Below are 20,620 nucleotides of genomic sequence, written 5' to 3' on the forward strand. Positions count from 1 at the left end.
GATGAGACTCAAAGATGAAAGGGGGAAAATGGTGAGGGTGGAGGCCTGGATCTGCCCTTCTTTGATTACCATCAAGCAGGACAATGAAGAAAAAGGAAGTCAGCATCAGCTACAGAAAAGTTCTGCTTTCCAAATGAGTTACTCTTAAAAAGTTTACCAGAAAGTGAATTTTCTGCTATTTGAGTTATATTTTTTATTAATTTCCATTATAAAATCATGGAGAGGGTGTCATAGAAGGTCTGTGTGGACCATGGTAATATGGACACACCAAAGAAATGTGATGTCAGAGTGACATTACAGATGAAACAAGGGTATTTTCCTCTTAATCAGTTCACTCTAGCTCCACTGGACATGACCCAGTGGTTCTCAAACTTTCATGTGTGTGTGAATTAACTGAGAATCCTCTTAAAAAAGGTTCTGATTCAAGAGGTCTGGGGCAAGATCTGAGATTCTGCATTTCTTATACGGGGGATGCTGATGCCACTGGTCTGAGGACCTCATTTTGAGTAATGCAACTCCAGCCCAGCTCTGCCCCAAAGAAAGAAAATGTGAGTCACAAATGCAAGCCAAATAAGTAATTTTAAATTTTCTGGAAGCCATATTAAAAAGTAAAAAGAATCTTTTGAAATGTACTTTATTTAACCTAATATATCCAAAATGTTATTTCAAAATCAACATAAAAATATTAATGAGGTATTTCCAATCTTGCCTTTATGCTAAGCCTACAAAATGCAATCTGCCTTTTATTCTTTATAGTATATCTCAGTTTGAGGTAGCTGCATTTTAAGTGCTCAGTAGCCCTCTTATGGCTAGTGGCTGCTGCAAAGATCAGTGTGGGTGAACTGGAGTACAGCTGTAGTTAATGAATAGTCTTAGAATTAAGGCATTACACTTATAAAATCCAAGCCTTTGGCTACTGTTGTTGAAGCAATTCAATTTTAGTGTTTTATTTCTTATAAACAGATTTTAGGATTATGTAACAATTATGGTATTTTTCTAGCATCCTCTGTAAATTGATTTCCACCTTGTTTATTCCTGTATATTATAATTATCATATATTTGAATTATATATATGCTATATATATATAAATATATATAGCATATATATAATGATATATAGAGAATATATGATATTTATTAGCATATAATATGTGATAATATTATACTAGAGTAGAGTATAAAACGATTAGCTCAGCAGCTGTTATTCAAAGGATTGTTATGGTAGTTTCTTGCTACCATAATTCCAAGTAGGAATTTTCACAGGTGTTTCCCCTATGCAGGGTAGCTGAACATAGAAAATGGATTTTTTCCTCCAACTGAATTCTGCTGATTGCTAGCCTACATTAACAAAAGTCAGCAGGTGATCACTCAAATGACCTAGTCTCCCAGAAATGCTATCAGCATCTTTCATCCAAGTCTCCTAAGCACATTAGGAGCATAGCTAAAGCTGCAAAATGCCCTGTAACTCAAAAAGACCCAATTTACAAACAAACTGATAAGACAGCCATTGGCTGAATGATTTGTTTTCAATCCCAAGACCCACTCCAGTGGATTGGTAATCAGAAGCCATTGCTTTGGGCACCATCAACCATTAGTCTGACCTCCTATGGACACTGCATTTTTTTTCCCTTGAATTGATTTTTCTGAGTCACCTAAAGCAATGGTCTTATGAAGAATGATGTTGGCAAAAAGGAAGAAAATGAGCCGTGATGATCATTAAAATAATGATTTTTCAGATAAAGTCATAGTTGGAAGTAGATATCTTTGCACACTGAGAATTATCGATTATTTCCATAAGAGAAAATAAGGTTATAATCCATAGTAATTAGGCCTGGACCAAAATAGTAATAATGTGTTTTTATAGACAGAAGGGAAAGGAGAGTTTTTAGTGAATTGTTGGGGCAATTCTAACAGGGTGGGAGAAAATCTCCAATAGCACAGACAGGTGTCACATACCCACGAAGCATATGAGTGTTAGTATTCCTTACTGCCTGATATTTCACCAACTGTATTGTTCACTGAGGCCTTCAGTCAGCTTCAAACATATAGATATTTTTATTATTAATTATTAACCATTTTGAACAGTTATCTTGCCAGCCACTACAATAAGAACTACCATATGAGTTATCATCAAATCCTAATATTAGAAAGTACAAACTTTTAAAAAATGGATTAAAGACCTTAATGTGAGACCTGAAACTATAAGAATTCTAGAAGAGAACACAGGCAATAATTTCTCTGATGTTAGCCACAGCAACATTTTTCTAGATATGTCTCCCAAGGCAAGGGAAATAAAAGTAAAAATAAATTATTGGGACTACATCAAAATAAAAGGCTTTTGCACAGCGAAGGAAACAATCAAAAAATTGTTTTCATTGTTCTCAAGGTCTAACATGGAATGTGGCACTAAGTGAGGGCTACAGAATGGGAGAAGATATTTGCAAATGACATATCCAATAAAAGGTTAGTATCAAAAACACATAAAGAACTTATACCACTCAACACCACCAAAAAAAAAAAATTCAATTAAAAAATGAGCAGACATTTCTTCAAAGAAGATATCCAAATGACCAACAGACACATGAAAAGATGCTCAACATCACTGATCTTCAGGGAAATGCAAATCAAAATTACAATGAGATACCACCTCACACCTGTCAGAATACCTAAGATCAAAAACACAAGAAACAACAAGTGTTGGCAAGGATGTAGAGAAAAAGAAACCCTTCTGCACTGTTGGGGATGCAAATTGACGCAGCTACTGTGGAAAGTAATATGGAGCTTCCTCAAAAAGTTAAAAATAGGGGAACCTGGGTAGCTCAGTTGGTTAAGTGTCCGACTCTTGGTTTTGGCTCAGGTTTCATGAGTTTGAGTCCCATATATGGCTCTGTGGTGGCAGTGTGGAGCCTGCTTAGGATTCTCTCTCTCTCTCCCTCCTTCTCTCCCTCTCTCTCTCTCTCTCTCTCTGACCCTCCCCTGCTCACGCTCTCTTTCTCAAAAAACAAAAAACAAAAATCAAAAATAGAACTACCCTGTGATCCAGCCATTGCACAGTTGGGTACTTCTCCCCCCAACCCCACCAAACAACAACACTAAATGAAAGGGATACGTGTACCCCTGTTTATTGCATTATTTAAAATAGTCAAATTATGGAAGCAGCCCACGTGTCTATCAATAGATAAATGGATAAAACAGATGTGGTATATATACACAATAGAATATTATTCAGCCATAAAAAGAATGAATCCTTGTCATATGCAACAGCATGAATGGAGCTAGAGAGTATAATGCTAAGTGAAATAAGTGAATCAGAGAAAGACAAATACCATATGATTTCACTCATATGTGGGATTTAAAGAAACAAAGAACAAGCAAAGGAAAAACAAAAGAGGGAAAGAGAGAGAGAGAGAAACTAAGAAACAGAATCTTAACTATAGATAACTGATGGTTATCAAAGGGGAGGTGGGTGGATGGATGGGTTACATAGGTGATGAGGATTAATGAGTGCACTTGTGATGACACTGGGTGATGGATAGACTTAGTGAATCACTATATTGTACATCTGAAACTAATATAACACTGTATGTTAACTATACTGGAATTTAAAATAAAATTAAAAAAATAAATAGAAACACAAAAAAGGAAAGTACAAGTCTTTATTAGTCCCATTTTATAGATGAGGGAAGTTAATGAACTTGTCCAAGATCAAAGACAGGAAGCACAAGAGACAGGACTTATACCCAGGCAATCTGACTCCAGATTTACCATGCTGTTAACTACTAGTTGTTATCACCCTTTTCAGTTTTGAAAAGCCTTGGGAGTCTAAAATATTTTTTTCAATATAATAAGCCATAACCTGACTCTTGTAATTTCTACCTATTGGTACTAGCTCAGCATTTTGGGGCCAAATAAAAACAATTTACTCCTTATTTATATCTGAGGACAACTGTGTTTTATCTGAGATATCAATTCCCTGAACCACCTGATACTAGGTTGTTTCCACTGCCCTTCATATTTTGTGGGTCTTAATCCTTCTGCCACATCAAGAATTTATCTTCTACAGTCTCCTTTAGAGTTCCCATTATATTTGAATTAGTCCTTTTACATAATCTGCTAGCCACTCTGGTGGGTTAGAGGAAGAGTTATGGTAGGATTTCTTACAGATCTCATGTAGTCTCAAACACCATTAAATATCAAGGTATTCTGGAAAGGACTGCTCATTTGGTGAACAATAGTCTTTGCACTCTTCAACCTCCCTCTCACTGCACCTATGCAACAAAGAAAAGAAAAGGAAAGAAAAGAAAGAGAATCAGATGGTAGATACTGTGGTAGAATAAACCTGTGAATAGTACTAAAAAATGAACAGGAAAAAAAGAACATTATCTTGCAAGACAGATGAAAGGCTAAATGCGGTAGACTACAAAAATGGCCGTTAATCTCAATCCCTTGCTGTATCCTTGTACTTTCCAATGTGTATTTTCAGCTCTTCCAATCAAAAGATGGAGTCTATTTACCTTCTCCTTGATAATGGGCTGGAATTGTGACTGGTTTTAGCCCAAACAATGGGGAAGAAATGGCATTGTGCAAGTTCTAAGGCTAAGCCTAAAGAAACTTACAATTTTTCAGTTAGAAACCTGCCCAGCTGCCATGTGAAAGTCACACGCTAACCTGCTAAAACATAAGAGACCACATGGAAAAGATAAGAGCTCTCAGTGTTAAGCCCATTGGTGATAAGCCAGCCTCAGGTCAACCTAACTGTTGATCATAGGAATGTAAGTGAAACTAAGTGAAACCAGAATAACTACTCAGCTAAAGGTAAGCCAAATTGCCAGTCTGCTGAGCCATGGGCTAAATAAATAGGTATTGTTTTAAAGCCATTAAGTTTTAGGATGGTTTGTGCCACAGTTAAAGCTAAATGATACACTAGGTCTGCAGCTAACATAAAATATCCTCAATAAACTATACGCAGTATTAATAAACATACAAAATACAAAGTAGCACAGTAATTAAAGAATAAACATCACATTCTTTTAACAATACAGGGACTGGTATTGCTACATGTGTTTGCAAGTACCTAAGAAAATGTGAACCACATACCACATGGACCAAAAGGGAGAATTTCTTTCTCAGAAAAGTTTTGCAGACTACACAAATGGCCATGGATTAAAAACATCATTTTAATAAATCATAGCAGTTAATGTATACTCATATTCAAGAACATTCATACCAGTGGCCATTTCTATGGTATTTATTGACACTAAGACATTCAATTGCGCCATACTCTCACTCTGCCCTACTGTCTTGGTCAGTTGTTTAAAGCCAAGAAGTTCCTAACAAAAGAAACAAAGACGTTACAATAACCTGTAACCCTTCCCGCTGTCCTCATTCACAGATGCTAAGTGTTGACATCTATAACCCGTGGAAATGCTGTGATGTGTCTTCAATGTTTGTGTTCCAACCCTTCCAAAGACTGTTCTGAATTTCTTTCGTATGTAATGTTCATTCCATTGGTTTGTCAAACTGAAAAATCTAAGTGAGGAACTAACATCGGACCTAGTTACTATAAATTAATCTTTGGTGAAGACGGAACAGTTTCCATCACATTACAGATTCAGAGGAACTCAATTCCCAGTAGTATCTTCTGAGATTTAAAGCACTTGATGCACTTGTCAATCTTCCACAGTCTTAAGATGACATAGTGGTAGTATTTGGTAAAAATAGCAGGGGATATTAATCAGAAATCAAGCCAGTTTAGTATGTAATTTGCTAAGCTGTAGCAATTTGGTCATAGCTATTGGCAAATTTTAATTTTTACATTATCAACAGTATGTTAATTGCAGCCATTATAGTTGTATTGGTTAGAGCAGGAACTCTCTAATTAGACTACATGAGTGGGAATGACTTTGTTGCATATTAGCTGTTTGCCTTTGCACAAGTTCACTGACATCTCTATGCCTGAATTTTCACACCTCAAACGTGGGAACAATCATACTTCTCTGAGGGTTAATATGCAGATGAAATGAGTTCCCAAGTTTCCTTGATTCTAATATGCTAGAGGAACTGGTATTTTATGTATCAATAGGAGGAAAAATGGCAATGAATTATACACTGATTTTGAATAAATTAAATGTGGGAGGAAAAACACCTTAGAAGTGATGAAGTTTAGCAATACTGGCAAAGTTCACAGAATGTAGTATATAAGTGCAATATATACATGTTTACTAAAAAAATATATGCAATATTTCCTACATTTGATCAATGCTCATACCTTATTTTTTAAAAAGTCAGAATTCCCCCAACTCTGAGTTGGGAAATTATATTATGTAAAGTTCCATAAATATGTATAAAGAGAAGACTATGTAAACTTATGTTTCTAGAACAGAACTTATCCAACCCTGAAATAAAATTTGTTAATAAAAATTGAAATAAAACTATGAAATCACTAAAACAACATAATTCTGTTGTTTTCCTAAAAACAACTTGAGTCCAAAGAGTGAATGGCATACTTAGTGCTGACATATAGGCTCAAAAGAGCGCTGCATCCTTTACAATATGGCTTACCAAGAGACCCAATTTGTCCACCACTTTTCTTCATTCAAACACTCCTAGGACGTCTCTTTTCATAACCTCATGTATTTCATTTGCCTTTCACTGGGAATGAAGAAGACATAAATTTTTGATAAAGCCCATCTCTGTTCTTAAATCTCACCACAAAAATTTTAATTGGCATTTCTTCACACTAATACCATTCAAATACAACACAAACATGGACTCCGATATATTGCAGGAGACTTCAGATAGGAGGTGGTCATCCACGCAAAAATATGCTCATTTTTTAAAAGAGAACATGATAACAACTAAACCCAGAAATTAAAGTCTATGTCTATCTATATGTCTACATACCTTCTAGATCTCAAGCACAAGACAGCTGAGCCATGATATTTTAGCACTTCCTAAAAACCAATTTGAAAAATGTGATCACAATGGGAAGAGAATAGGTTTTGGAATCATATGTTGGGATGATCATTTCCTACCAATGATGGGTACAAGTCATACAGCTATCACAGTTTTTGCCTTTTCTTTTCTACAACACAAAAATAACAAAGATGTGCGTTAGCAGCTCCTGGGTGGCAGGGCTCAACAGTCCTCAAAAATGTGGAAATAAAGTAAGATGCTCTTTAAGTGATAAACTGAAAAATGAATGCAAAATGGATGAAAGTCGATAAATGAAAAGTAGTATTATTTGCATACTTTGCTAATCAGAATTCATTTCTCCATTTCCAGGGAATAAAAGAGAAGAGGAGTAACTTCAATAGTCATTATACACTGATTCTCCACCTGTCAATTCAGTGAATGAACACATTCCACTGAGTGAAAGCCAGATAATAGGCCCAAAATTGGCTGATCCTACAGTTAGTGTCAGTTCCTGCTCATTTTTACATTACTTGGCGCCCAAGGTAAACCAATAACTACATATGGTAATTGTGTGAGGAAACACAATTCCACTGAGAAAATAAGCTGCTGGATTACTAGACATGCTATGTTAATTTCTAATATCATATATAAATGTGTGTGCTATATTTTACAATCAATTTAATATATACCCAGTATTATTTAGCAAAAGTACTTCCTTTTAAACCTGAGAACCTGACCGTAACTAAAGATGTGGTTCTGTTGTAGCTAATGGAAGGAAATGTCCATTAAAAGAAGGTGGTCAGCTTTGGAATGGAGAGCAATGATGGTTCTCAGAGCCTTTTATGTCCTGGGAAGTGGATCCCAAACTGACCACATGAGAGCAGTCTACCTCTTTTAAAGAGAGAATGCATCAAACTGCCTTAGTTCAATACTTTAGCCTCTGAAATCATATACCTCATTCCCCCAACTGGGTCTCAAACTTTCTTTTGGAAAGAGGTGAAGCAACCTTCCAAATACTTTGGTTTCACAGGCAGGTGTATATCTATAGGGAAAGATATCTGGAATCCTCTTAAGAGTTAATTTACATATCATTCTGTGATCTTGTTTAAATTGAGATTATATCCTGAAAGATGGAAGTGCTTGCAGGAATATACAAAGTTAGTTTCCAAGTTCATGAGACTGAGTGTCCATGTATGACCGTGAAAAAGCACCAAGTCTACAAATGTCATCTTTCTAGGAGGCAGCTAACCCTGGGCTGTGGTATCAGAGGGAACTGTATTCAAATCATGGCTTCAACATTTACTAACAACATGGCATTGAACAACTGTTTAAACTGTCTAGCCCTTGTTTTTCTCATTTGTAAAATATGGGTAATAGTAAATACCCAGGTTTTAGTATGCATTAAATGTAATAAAGCTTGAAAGGTGCTGATCACACTATGTGTCACATAACAAGTACTTAATAAATGTAGGATGTGGCGGTATTGGAATTACTAACCACTCCCACATGCACTATCACTGTGCCTCATGATAATAAGATCTTTCCTTTCTTATTTTAATTTCTACAAAGCAATTGGGAGTGATCATTATAATCATACAAAGTTTCTATTACACTGACAGGCACATAGTAGCTGCTCAATAAGTTGTAACTGTTTTACATAGAAATGAGTACTCTGATGGTCAGTCTTATCCTCTAAAGATGTGTTCATTCTTCAGCTAGTCTAAGTAGTATTGAGTAGGGGATATATTTTATGATAATTACAATAAAACACTTCTTGCTTAAATGCAACATCCTCAGACTTGTTCTTTCAATTAGCATTGTAGATAATGAATGGGAACTCAATAAAGATTTCAAAACAATAGTATTTCAATAGACCTCTGGAGTAGTGGAGGCTACCCCAAAGTAAACATCTCCAGGAAGAAATGGATATCTGTTGAGAATTCTCACATGTTTTGTGCTGCATTTCTTCGCCCATTCCTTCAAGCACAAAATGAAGGAGATGATATAATTTTACCTATTTTACAGGTAGGGAAATTGAGGCTATGAGAGTTTTAGTCATCTGTTCAGGGTCACAAGTAAAGGGGCGATATATGAACCCAACACAGTGTCTGTCAAAGGTCCATGCAATAAGCCACAAGGCAGGTGGGACTGTTAGGCCATATTATTCTTTCCTCACATAAATGTTCACACTTAACTTGCTTGAATCTCAACTTCTTTGACATTATGGGAATGGAAAAATTCAGAGCAGGTATCTTTTAGCCTGATGGTTCTGTGAGGCTCTGAAAAAATAAGGTATAACTAACTATGAAATATCTCATGCATCCCTCATTGCTGTAGATGAAGCAACATATAAGAAAGTAAAAGGAAAACTTCAGAAGCTAAATTGAAATCAAGAAGGCTTGGAGTTGGTCTGTTAGGACAGGCTAAGAAAATCAAGGCTTTTCCAACTGAGATTATACAATCATGAACGATTATGGTTTTCTCAATTCTGACCTATGTATAGCAGATAGCCCATATCTGCATGACAAGGGTACTTTTAGAAGAATAAAATGAACACTTTGAATTAGGGAGAATACATGCATGAAGCTATCTCAAGAAGTTGAAAACAGAGGAATAATCCTGCATATACCAAATGCCTATTATGGGCTAGGGCATGCTAGGTGCTTTGTATAGACCACTTTATTCCTTCTTATCACCTGTAAAGAAGACTTCATATTCCTTTAGGGATGAGAAAGTTAATGTTCATGAACAGTCAATATCTTGTCTACAATTACAGAACAAATAAATGGTAAGTCTGGAATGGAACCCAGGTTTCTAATACACAATTCTTTGCTAATGATAGCTTGAAAGGGGTTAGATTAGTGTTCTCCACTGTGTTCCTAGTAGTAGTTGATTTTAACAAAATTAGGAAAAGTTGTGTTTAACCCAATTAGATTGGCTTTCTCACTGTGGAATTTATCAGAAGCTTTGTTAAATTTCTGAAGAGGGATATAACATATATCGTTTCCCAGATGGAATTTGCTTTTCAAGGGAAATTTCTTTGACTAATGTTTTGAATTACAAGTTTGGGGAAGCGTTGGCTAGATATATTCCCAGATGAAATATTTATTATGGCTCCATAGAAAAATGATACAACCTCAGAGAGAATGAAGGCTTGCAATGCTGAGCTTTTGGTTCAACAGTGAGAGATATGGTATTGCTTTTCCAACCAGGGGGGTGTGCTGGGGGAAGGAGTGGTCTTTTCTTAAACCTTAACATTTAAAGTATGGGACTGTTTTTTCCAGTCCTTATGTTTTGTGTGATGGTCATAATGAGGGGAGTCTTGAAAGCTGTGGGGATTTTTTGTTTTGTTTGTTTGTTTGTTAGCCTTAGATAATTCCATGTGTTGATGAGTATGCGGGGAAATGAGAAATCACAGAGTGGTATGAGTATAAAATTATATAACCACTTCAGAGAACAAGCTGGCAATTTCTAATTAAATTCTGCTTCTAGATAAATAGCCTAGAGAAGCTCTTATAAAAGTGTACAAGGAGACCTGCACAAGTATATTCACTACATTATGTTTCAAACAGTGAAAAAATTGGAAATAATCTAATTGCCTATAATTAGAGGGAAATTAACATATTATTCCTATTATTCATAAATTTAATCTTATAAGGTAAGTAAATTAATGGTGTACATGGATCCACATAAATTAATATCAAAAATATAATATTAACAAAGAACAAGTTGCAAGTAACATCATAACATTTATATCATTTTTAAATTATGCAAAATAATACTGCATATTGTACACAGATATTTGCATGTCATAAATTGTAAAAGCATTCTCTATGTAATATATAAAATGAAAACTTAACATAATTTTATATATACTTAATAGTCACTAACCTTAAATAGGTTATACCTATGGAAGGAGAAAGGGACAAAATTTTAAAAATGAACTTTCCATTGGGTAGGTGATAGATGTCTTCTTTAATTTATTTTTATGTATGTTGTTACATAGATACATATATTTCTTTTTATTTATGTATCTATTTATTTATTTTTTTTTTTGAGAAAGAGAGAGAGAGAGAGAATGCAAGTTGGGGAGGGGCAGAAGGAGAGGGAGAGAGAGAATCTGAAGTAGGCTCCACACTCAGAAGGGAGCCCTACACGGGGCTCAATCTCAAGACTTTGAGATCTGAGCTGAAATCAAGAGTTGGGTGCTTAACTGACTGAGCCACCCAGGTGTCCCCGTATATTAATTTCTTTTTTTTTTAACATTTAATTATTGAGAGACAGAGAGAGACAGAGCATGAGCATGGGAGGGGCAGAGAGAAGAGGAGACACAGAATTTGAAGCAGGTTCCAGGCTCTGAACTGTCAGCACAGAGCCCAATGTGGGACTTGAACTCACAAACCGGGAGATGATGACCTGAGCCGAAGTTGGATGCTTTACTGACTGAGCCACCCAGGTGCCCATAAATTTCTTGAACCTCAAAGTCCTACCAAGATAATCAATTTGGTGGTTCATGAACAGAATTAAAATGGTCAAGGGAAAAAAGGATTAAAACTTTACCTTGTACTTTTTAAATTAATTTATTCCATGAATGGGGCAGAATTTATTTAGCACCATTTATTTATAAAGAATTACTAAAGAGACACAGCCCAAGTACTGATTTAGGATATGACAAAATTAAAACTATGCAATATGTGGTTTAATAATATAGCTACATCATATATTGGCTGGTGTTTTCTTTACATTCCAGAGTGTGGTAAAGTTTATTATAAATATCTAACATGACAAAATTCCCTCAAGAATTTATTCATTCTATCAGTGATGCACTTTTTATAGTTTTACATATTCAGATAGTCACATGTTCTAACCTGTTTGTTCTGTGTCCTACTCCTACCTCAGCAATTTCATATTTATGTGGGTTTGAACTGAAGTTACAATGTGAGATATATCATTGCTAGCTTTAAAAACAAAAGATCGATAACAGCTCCACTGTCAACCTCATTGTTAAATCTGTCCCTTATCTATCAGACTGCAGTATATAGCAGCAGACTATGTAATTACAATTCTTCATAGCTCTACAAACTTCCTCTGACATCAACATGATTATTTCCTGAGAAGCTATAACTTTAAGCAATTCTCTGAACTTCAAACTGCATGAATCAGCAACTTGGATTCAAGATTCGAAGTGTCAGCAAATCATCTTTTAAAAATGGATATTTCCTGGAACACTTGGATTAAAAAAAGAAAATCATGTGGTTCTCCAAAATCTTCACAGGCCTGTGTGGATTGTTTTGTTTTGTTTTGTTTTGTTTTGTTTTTAAACAGCAGGCTCTATGCTTACTCAAAAAGATTTCTAAAACCTCAAATCGTACCAAGAAGAAGAGCCAAAAAAATAACAGGTGTGCCTCACTTAAAAAAATATGAATCCTCAAGATTTATAAAAATAAGGGGATGTTCAATTATAAAGGGAAATTTCACTTTGCAAAGGGTTTTAATTACTTGCATTAATTAAAAACACTCCTGATGCATTTAAATGCAATGTGATTTTCTGTGAAGGCTTCTGGCTGGCCTTGGGCATTACCTAATACCACAAATTAGGGAGCCTAATCTTTTCTAAAATGATGATTTGATAACATGACGTGAATCAATGATCTTAAAATCCTCCACAAGAATATGGTGTACAGTTCTTTTCTCTTTAGCAGACTAGATTGGAATAGACCAATTATCCCACTGAAAACAAGCAGAAATTCCAGATAAAATGGTTTTTAAATAACATATTTGAAGGTATTAAAGATTAACCAAAGCAGTGAGCATCCAGGCATCAAAACCTGCAGAGAAGGTAAGTGTGGAGATGAAAATCTGACACTGGAGACAGCTTTTTGCCTCAGGCATTTACCAGTTCAACTTGGCAGCATACAAGTCAAAAATGGAAGCAGCAGATACCAAAAGGGACATAAAGATGCAAGATAACAACAATGAGTATAAAGCTGTAGCTGAGAGGCTGAACTGAACATTAGGTAATCTCAGGAGCTTGGGACCTAAAACTGGAGAGTAGAGGGCACGAAAAATAAAGGGCCCAGGTAAACATTTCAGTTGGGATGTCTGAAGGAGTATACCAATGAAGTAGAGCTAAGTAGAAACAGATTACCACTCACAATGACCAAACCCAGTTGAAATCAACTCAACTCCAAAATATATTAAAGTGATATATCTGTAGCTCAAGCGACTGCTAGAAGCAAAATTAACTCTTAGCTCAAGAAAGATAACATCATCAGATCAATGAATCATCTCTGTAATTCTTCACACACAATATCTGACATTCAATAAAATTAAAAAAAAAATTTTATCATTCAACTTACCAGGAGTTAAGGCTAAATGTCCAAAGAACAACAGAATAGAAAAACAAATAGTTTAAAATAAAATATACTGCTCAAAGGAGACTCAGATACTGGAGCTAACAGAAAAAAAATTTTAAATAGCTGTTAATCCATAAATTCCAAAAAGCCATTAGAGATGTTTCAGGAGACAACTGTAATCTATTAAAAAGAACCAAATGGAAATCATAAAACTGAAAAATACATTAAATGAAGTTAGAGTTAATAAAGTTGAAGAGAAGATTTGTAAATTGGGATGTTAGTAGAAAACACTAAGCCTAAGCATAAGGAGATTTTTAAAAGATGAAAAAAGAGTAAAAGCCATGGTGAGATTCAGTGAAAAAGAATAATATATGTTATGAGAATTCCCAGAAAGAGCAGAGAGAGGGAATTTTTCAGAAGTATGGGGCACCTGAGTGGCTCAGTTTGTTAAACTTCCAACTTTGGCTCAGGTCAAGATGTCACGGTTCATGGGTTCAAGCCCCATGTTGGGCTCTTTGTTGACAGCTGGCAGCTTGGAGCTTGCTTCGGATTCTAGGTCTCCAATCTCTCTGCTCCTCCCCTGCTGAAACACACACACTCTCTCAAAAATAAATAAAAGTTATTTTTTTTAAAAGAAGTAATATACAAAGGGGTGTTGACAAGGAATTTTCCAAAGTGGAAGAAAGGCATCAAGCCACAAATTCAAGCATCCTAGAATCACTAAGCCAAAAAATGATATTTAAAACTACACCTTAGTGGGGCACCTGCATGGCTCAGTAGGTTGAGGGTCTGATTTTGGCTCAGGTCATGATCTCACAGTTTGTGGGTTTGAGTCCCCATTGGACTCTGTGCTGACAGCTTAGAGCCTGGAGGCTGCTTTGGATTCTGTCTCCTTCTCTCTGTGCCCCTCCCCTGCTTGCACTCTCGCTCTCTGTCTCAGAAATGAATAAACATTCAAAAAATTTTTAAGCTACACCTTAGGACCTCATAGAAAAATGCTGAAAAGAAAAGAAAACAAAAAGAGATACATCTTAAAAACACTATCCCTAATCTTCAAAGGAGCAACAAGAAAAGTAATTGATCCTTGACAGAGATAATATAACTCAGAAGACAATGGAGTATGTTCAAAATAGTGAAAGAAAATAATACCCAAAGTAGAATTTCATACCCTACAAAAATATCCATCAAAAATGGGGAAAAAATGGGGGGTCCTGGATGCTTCAGACGGTTAAAGCATGCAACTCTTCATTTTAGCTCAGATCATGATTGCATGGTTTGTGGGATTGAGCCCCACATTGGGCTCTGCTGATAGCAAGAAACCTGCTTGGGATTCTCTCTCTTTCTCATTCTGGCCCTTACCCACTTACACATGTGCTTGCTCTCTCTCTCTTTCAACTTAAACAATTTTTTTAAAAAATAGGAAAAATAATGATATTTTCCAACCAAAAGAGGCAATTTCTTACTAACAAACCCACACCAAAATAAATACTTTAAAAAGCTGTTCTAATGGGAAGGCAAGTAGAAATAAAAATGTGTATAAATGTGTATAAATCTAAATTAAGACTGATTATATAAAACTATAACATGTGGAGCTTAGTGCAAATACAAAATTAAAATAATTAACAAAGAAAAGGCAGGGATGGTTAAATAAAAATTAAATATTATAAGGTTTTTACATTTCCTAGGATATGGTAAACATACCAATTTATACACTTTAACAAGATAAGAATATGTATTTTATGCTCTAGAGCTACCACTAAAAAATAGCAAATAACATAATATGCCGGTGAGGGAAATAGGTACAATAGTAAAAAACTACTTGAATATTACAAAAATGATAAAAAAGGAATATAGAATAGGTGCTAACATTGAAAGTAAATGATAAAGCACAGGTTTACATTCATGTCTAAGTATTTACATTGAAGGTAAGTAAATTAAATATTTAGATAAAAGAAAAATATTGCCAGACTGAATATTATTGCTTTAAAAAATTAAACTGAATTCTACATTTTTCAAACAGACATATGATAAACAAAAAGATATGGAAAGTTTGAAAATAAAAGTATGAAAATGATATATTACATGTAATTAACTGCTATGGACTAATCCATGTCCCCACAAAATTCAAATATTGAAGCCCAATCTGCAATGTGAATGCATTTAACTAAAGACCTTTTGGAAGATAATTAAGGTGAAATAAGGTCATAGGGTGAGATACTAATCTGACAGTACTTGTGGCCTTATAGGTAGAGGAAAAGAGAGATAGATCTCTGTCTGTATGCATGCATGCACCCAGGCAAGACTACTTGAGGACATAGAGAGAAGGCAGCCAACTGCAACAAAAGGAGAAAGCTCTCACCTGACACCAGCTCTACTGACACCTTGATCATGGACTTCCAGTTTTCAGAACCATGAGCAAGTAAAGTTATACTGTTTAAAGCTACCCAGTCTATGGTATTTTGTTATGCAGACTAAGATACTGATGAAAAGGAGGCTCATGAATTTGTACTATGATCAGACTAATTAGGCTTTAAGACAATAAAAAATTATTATTGCAAATATAGGATAATGTATAAGGATAACAGCTTCAATCACCAGGAAGAGGAAATAATTGCTCTGTGGTTATTTTTTGGCAGTGACATCACCTCAAACTATGCAAAACAAAAATCGACAGACCTAAAGGAGAAAGGTACAAATATACAGAGAAGGATATTTCAGTATATCTGTCCAACTAGCTGACAAAATATGGAGAAAAATATAAAGATATATATTTGAAAAGCACAATTAATAAAACTGACCAAATTGACATGGAAAAATGAACAATAATAGAACATATTTTTCAAGAAGACAGGAAATGTTTACCAAAATCAATACTATATTATGCCAAAAAGAAAATTACAAGAAATTTTTAAGAATTTAAGACATACAGGAACACCTGGGTGACTCAGTTGGTTAAGTGTCCAACTCTTGATTTTGGTTCAGGTCATGATCTCACTGTTCATGAGATCAAGCCCCACATTGGGCTTCATGCTCAGCAACACAGAGCCTGCTTGCAATTCTCTCTCTCCCTCTCTCTCTCTGTCCCTCCCCAATTCATGCTCTCTCTCTAAGTAAAAAAATAAACAAACAAAAAAGAATTTAAGTCATACAGAAAGGTTTCTTAGCCACCATGTAAATGAATAGAAATCAATAATAAAAAGATAACTAGCATATCCCCAATTGTGGAAATTAATCAGTTCTAAATTTATGGTTTACATGAGAAATCATAATGAAAATTACACAATATTTTGAATTGAATGACAAAAACACAACTAACCAGAAATTGTGGGATTCAACTAAAGCCACGGTCCAGACAATATTTATAGCTGTAAATGCACGTATTTAAATAGAAGAAAGACTGAAAATTTGGGAGCTGCCATGCTTATTTCAAGAAGTAATAAAGAAATAGCAAATTAAACCCAAGAAATTATAATGGAGGAAGTATAGATTTAAGGCAAGGAATTAGTGAAATAGAAAATGAACGTACAATAGAAATTATCAATAAAGTAAAAAATTGATTCTTTGAAAAAACTTGTCAAATTTATAAACCATGGGAGGAATAATTATTCATTTAGGATGAGTTTGAACATTTCAATTAAAAGACAAAATCTTAGGGGGCGCCTGGGTGGCTCAGTCGTTGAGCGTCCGACTTCAGCTCAGGTCACGATCTCGCGGTCCGCGAGTTCGAGCCCTGCGTCAGGCTCTGGGCTGATGGCTCGGAGCCTGGAGCTTGCTTCCGATTCTGTGTCTCCCTCTCTCTCTGCCCCTCCCCCGTTCATGCTGTGTCTCTCTCTGTCTCAAAAATAAATAAACATTAAAAAAAAATTTAAAAAAAAGACAAAATCTTAGAAAAAATTAAGTTTACTAACATTGACAAAGAAGAAATGGACACTCTTAGTAAAATTATATCTAGCAAAAAACAGTAAATCAGGAAATTAAAAATAACAATAATGTTGTCAGAAAGAAAACTCCAAAGTTCAAATGGCTACTTCACTGGATCAGATACTTTACTGATCTAATTATGGATATCTACCAAAAATCTATAATAAACTTTATGATTAATGAGGAAATATTTGCATCTTCCTTTAAGACTGGAGGGATAAGGGCATCTGATACCATCATGATTAGTTAACATTGTTATTTGAAATACAGTACACAAAGTAAAATAAATAGATTAAAAGTTGGAAAAATAAAATAGTCGTTATTGGAAATACTTTAAATGCTACATCTATAAGTTTGTAGAAAAGTGGCAGCGGCTGGACTTGGAAACTCTCCCATACTCTTCCAAAAAAGACTTTAAAATCAAGTACACAAACCACACATGAGCTTTGCCTTCAATTTTGCTAGAATACAGACGTCTTTATTATAATTATAGTTACCTGTAAGTAGAGAAGAAAAGAAAGCCAACAGAGTTTCTCTTTTCACCTGTTATAGCAAGGTTGTGGAAGTAGAAAGCAATCAGCAGTGGAGACTGGGGAGCTTAGACAAAATATAGGTTGAAGGTACTCCTACTGGCCAAATCTGGGATAATCTGAGCATCAAAATAATTAAAAATAGTAATAAATTATAAACCAATGAAAGCATGAGAATCTTTAAGTCCAAATGATGATACCTAGATAAAGACATAAACAAATGAAGGAGAAAGGAGGTCTCTTTCATACTCTGGAATATTGAACACCAATTGGTAAATATGGATAAAATGCTAGCAATGAAAAATTATCATTTTGCAGCTTTTATAGAAATGGCTTTATAGGTTCAGGCAAGAAACCCAGGGGAAATTTTTGACAAGGATCAGAACATTTGAACGATCTTAAATTATCTCCCTAAAGAAATCCTAGTAGGTGAAAGGAAAAACAAACAAACAAAAAACAAAAAAACAAAAAACAGTAACTGTCCTGTGGAGAAATTGCATTTCTTTTCTGGACAAGATGGTCAAAATTAACATAATCAACAAGAGGCACATGAACACCATGTACCTCAGATGTGATACTGTGAAAAACACACAACTTCTCTTATGTGAACTGAATCTAATCATGAAAAAACACTAGACTACACAAAATGAGATGCACTGTTACAAAAAGTGTGAACTATATACTTAAGAATTGTGAATGTCATAAAAGACAAATGTTATGAAAATATTCCATAAGAGAAGAGGCTAGAGAGACAGGGACATCACATGTTTTGCTGATATTAGACTGGATCTTCTGTTGGAGGAAGAAAAATAGGGCTATAAATGGCCTGGTTGGGACAATTCACAAAACTGGAATTGATTGGTAAATTAAAAATATTCTATCAAGGTTACATTAGGTAAAGTTGATTAATTATACTGTTGTAGTTAAGTAAGGTAATAATGCCTACTCATAGGAAATACACGCTGAAGTATTCAGATATAAATTGCCATGATGTATGCTACTTATTCTCAATTTGGCCAGACAGAAATGTTATACATGTATATCTAGGGAAGAGAAGTAGAGAAAGTGATCAAGGAAATAAGATGTTAACAAGAGATAAATCTGGATAAATAATATTATGAGTGTTCTTTGCATACTTACTGAAACTTTTCTTCATGTTTCAAATTATTTCCCACTAAAAAGTTTAAAAATGGTTAAAAAGGTCATTATGTATAGATGATAGGCTTGTGGATCTAGCAAATTTAAATATCTCTACAAATAATAATTTATTAATAATTGAATATATATTTATTAGGATGCCTGGGTGGCTCAGATGGTTTAGTATTTGACTCAATTTCAGCTCAGTTCATGATCTCATGGTCATGAGTTAGACCCCTCCATTAGGCTCTCCCCTGACAGTGTGGAGCCTGCTTGGGATTCTCTCTCTCTCCCTCTCTCTCTCTCTCTCTTTGTCCCTCCTTTTCTCTCTCTCTCTCGATTAATAAATTAACATTTAAAATAATAATTGAATATATACTTATTTATATTCAAATAAATACAGTCAGATATACCCATAGGCACAGAAAAATAATGTTGAATGAAACATATATCAAGTATATTTAAGTGTATTCCTATATACCAGTGACAAATATATAGAAAAAAACTTGTAATGGCACCAAAGAAGGCTTCTTCATCAAATAATTAAGAATAAGTCTAGGAAAAACATTACAGTGTCAACATAGAACATGACTACAAATTGAACTAGAACAAAAATATAAACATTATTGAAAGAATTAAGGGTCCAAATAAGTGAAAGGATATGCCCTACTATGTTCCCTAATTGAAACATTCTATACTACTTTTACACCCACCAGAATGGCTAAAAATACAATAAATAGTCAATGCCAAATACTAGCAAGGATATGGAGCAACTGAAACTCTCACATATTGTTGTGTGCAATATAAATTTGTACAATCACTTTGGAAAACCATTTTGCAATATTTACTAAAGCTGAACACAGGCATACTCTGTGATATTCCTTAGCATATACACAAAAGAAATGCATATGTAAGCTTTCCCAAAACCATGAATATTCATAGCAGTACTATTTGTAATAATCAAAGAGTTGAAACAACCCATCAACAGAATAAATAATTTTGATACATTCATAAAATGGTAAACTATATATCAATAAAATGAAGTGCTCTACCTGCAATGGGAATTAATCTCACCCACATTACAGTGAATGAAAGAATCCATGCACAGCAAAGTACATAATGTATGCTTTACATTTATAAAAAGTTGAAACCAGTTCATGACATTAGAAATCAGGATAGCAGTTATCTGTATGGGTGCAGATGTTAATGAAAAGGAGATGTATGTAGAAGAATATCTGGACTGCTGGTAATGTTCTACTTTCTAATCAGGATATACATCATATGAATATGCTTCCTGTATTATAATTCTCTAGTCTCTACTCATGAATTCTGAACATTTCTCTAGTCTCTACTCATGAATTCTGAACATTTCTATGTATAGGAACACACACACGCACACACACACACACACACACAAAAACTTCTGTGTTGCCCACCAAATAATCTAATATGACTGTTACAGTTAGCTTAAACCAAGTTTAAGTTAATACTTAAACCAAGTATTAACAAGTGATTCCACAAATCTCAGTTGGCTTACAACAACCAACTTTTCTTTCTCGTTCATTAATATGTTGGTTGTGGATTGCCTTCTGATAGGATGCATGTATAGAAGAGTGACATCAGGATCATAGAATAGCTTTTAATTTTCCTCTCAGATGTGGCATATCTCACTTCTTTCTCACATTCCACTGGCCAAAACAATTCATGCGGAGAAGCACCAATAAAATGGGGCACCCACAGAGAAGGACACACAAAGCAATG

This window comes from Lynx canadensis, chromosome A2, assembly GCF_007474595.2.
Source record: "Lynx canadensis isolate LIC74 chromosome A2, mLynCan4.pri.v2, whole genome shotgun sequence".
In the NCBI taxonomy this organism is placed as follows: domain Eukaryota; kingdom Metazoa; phylum Chordata; class Mammalia; order Carnivora; family Felidae; genus Lynx; species Lynx canadensis.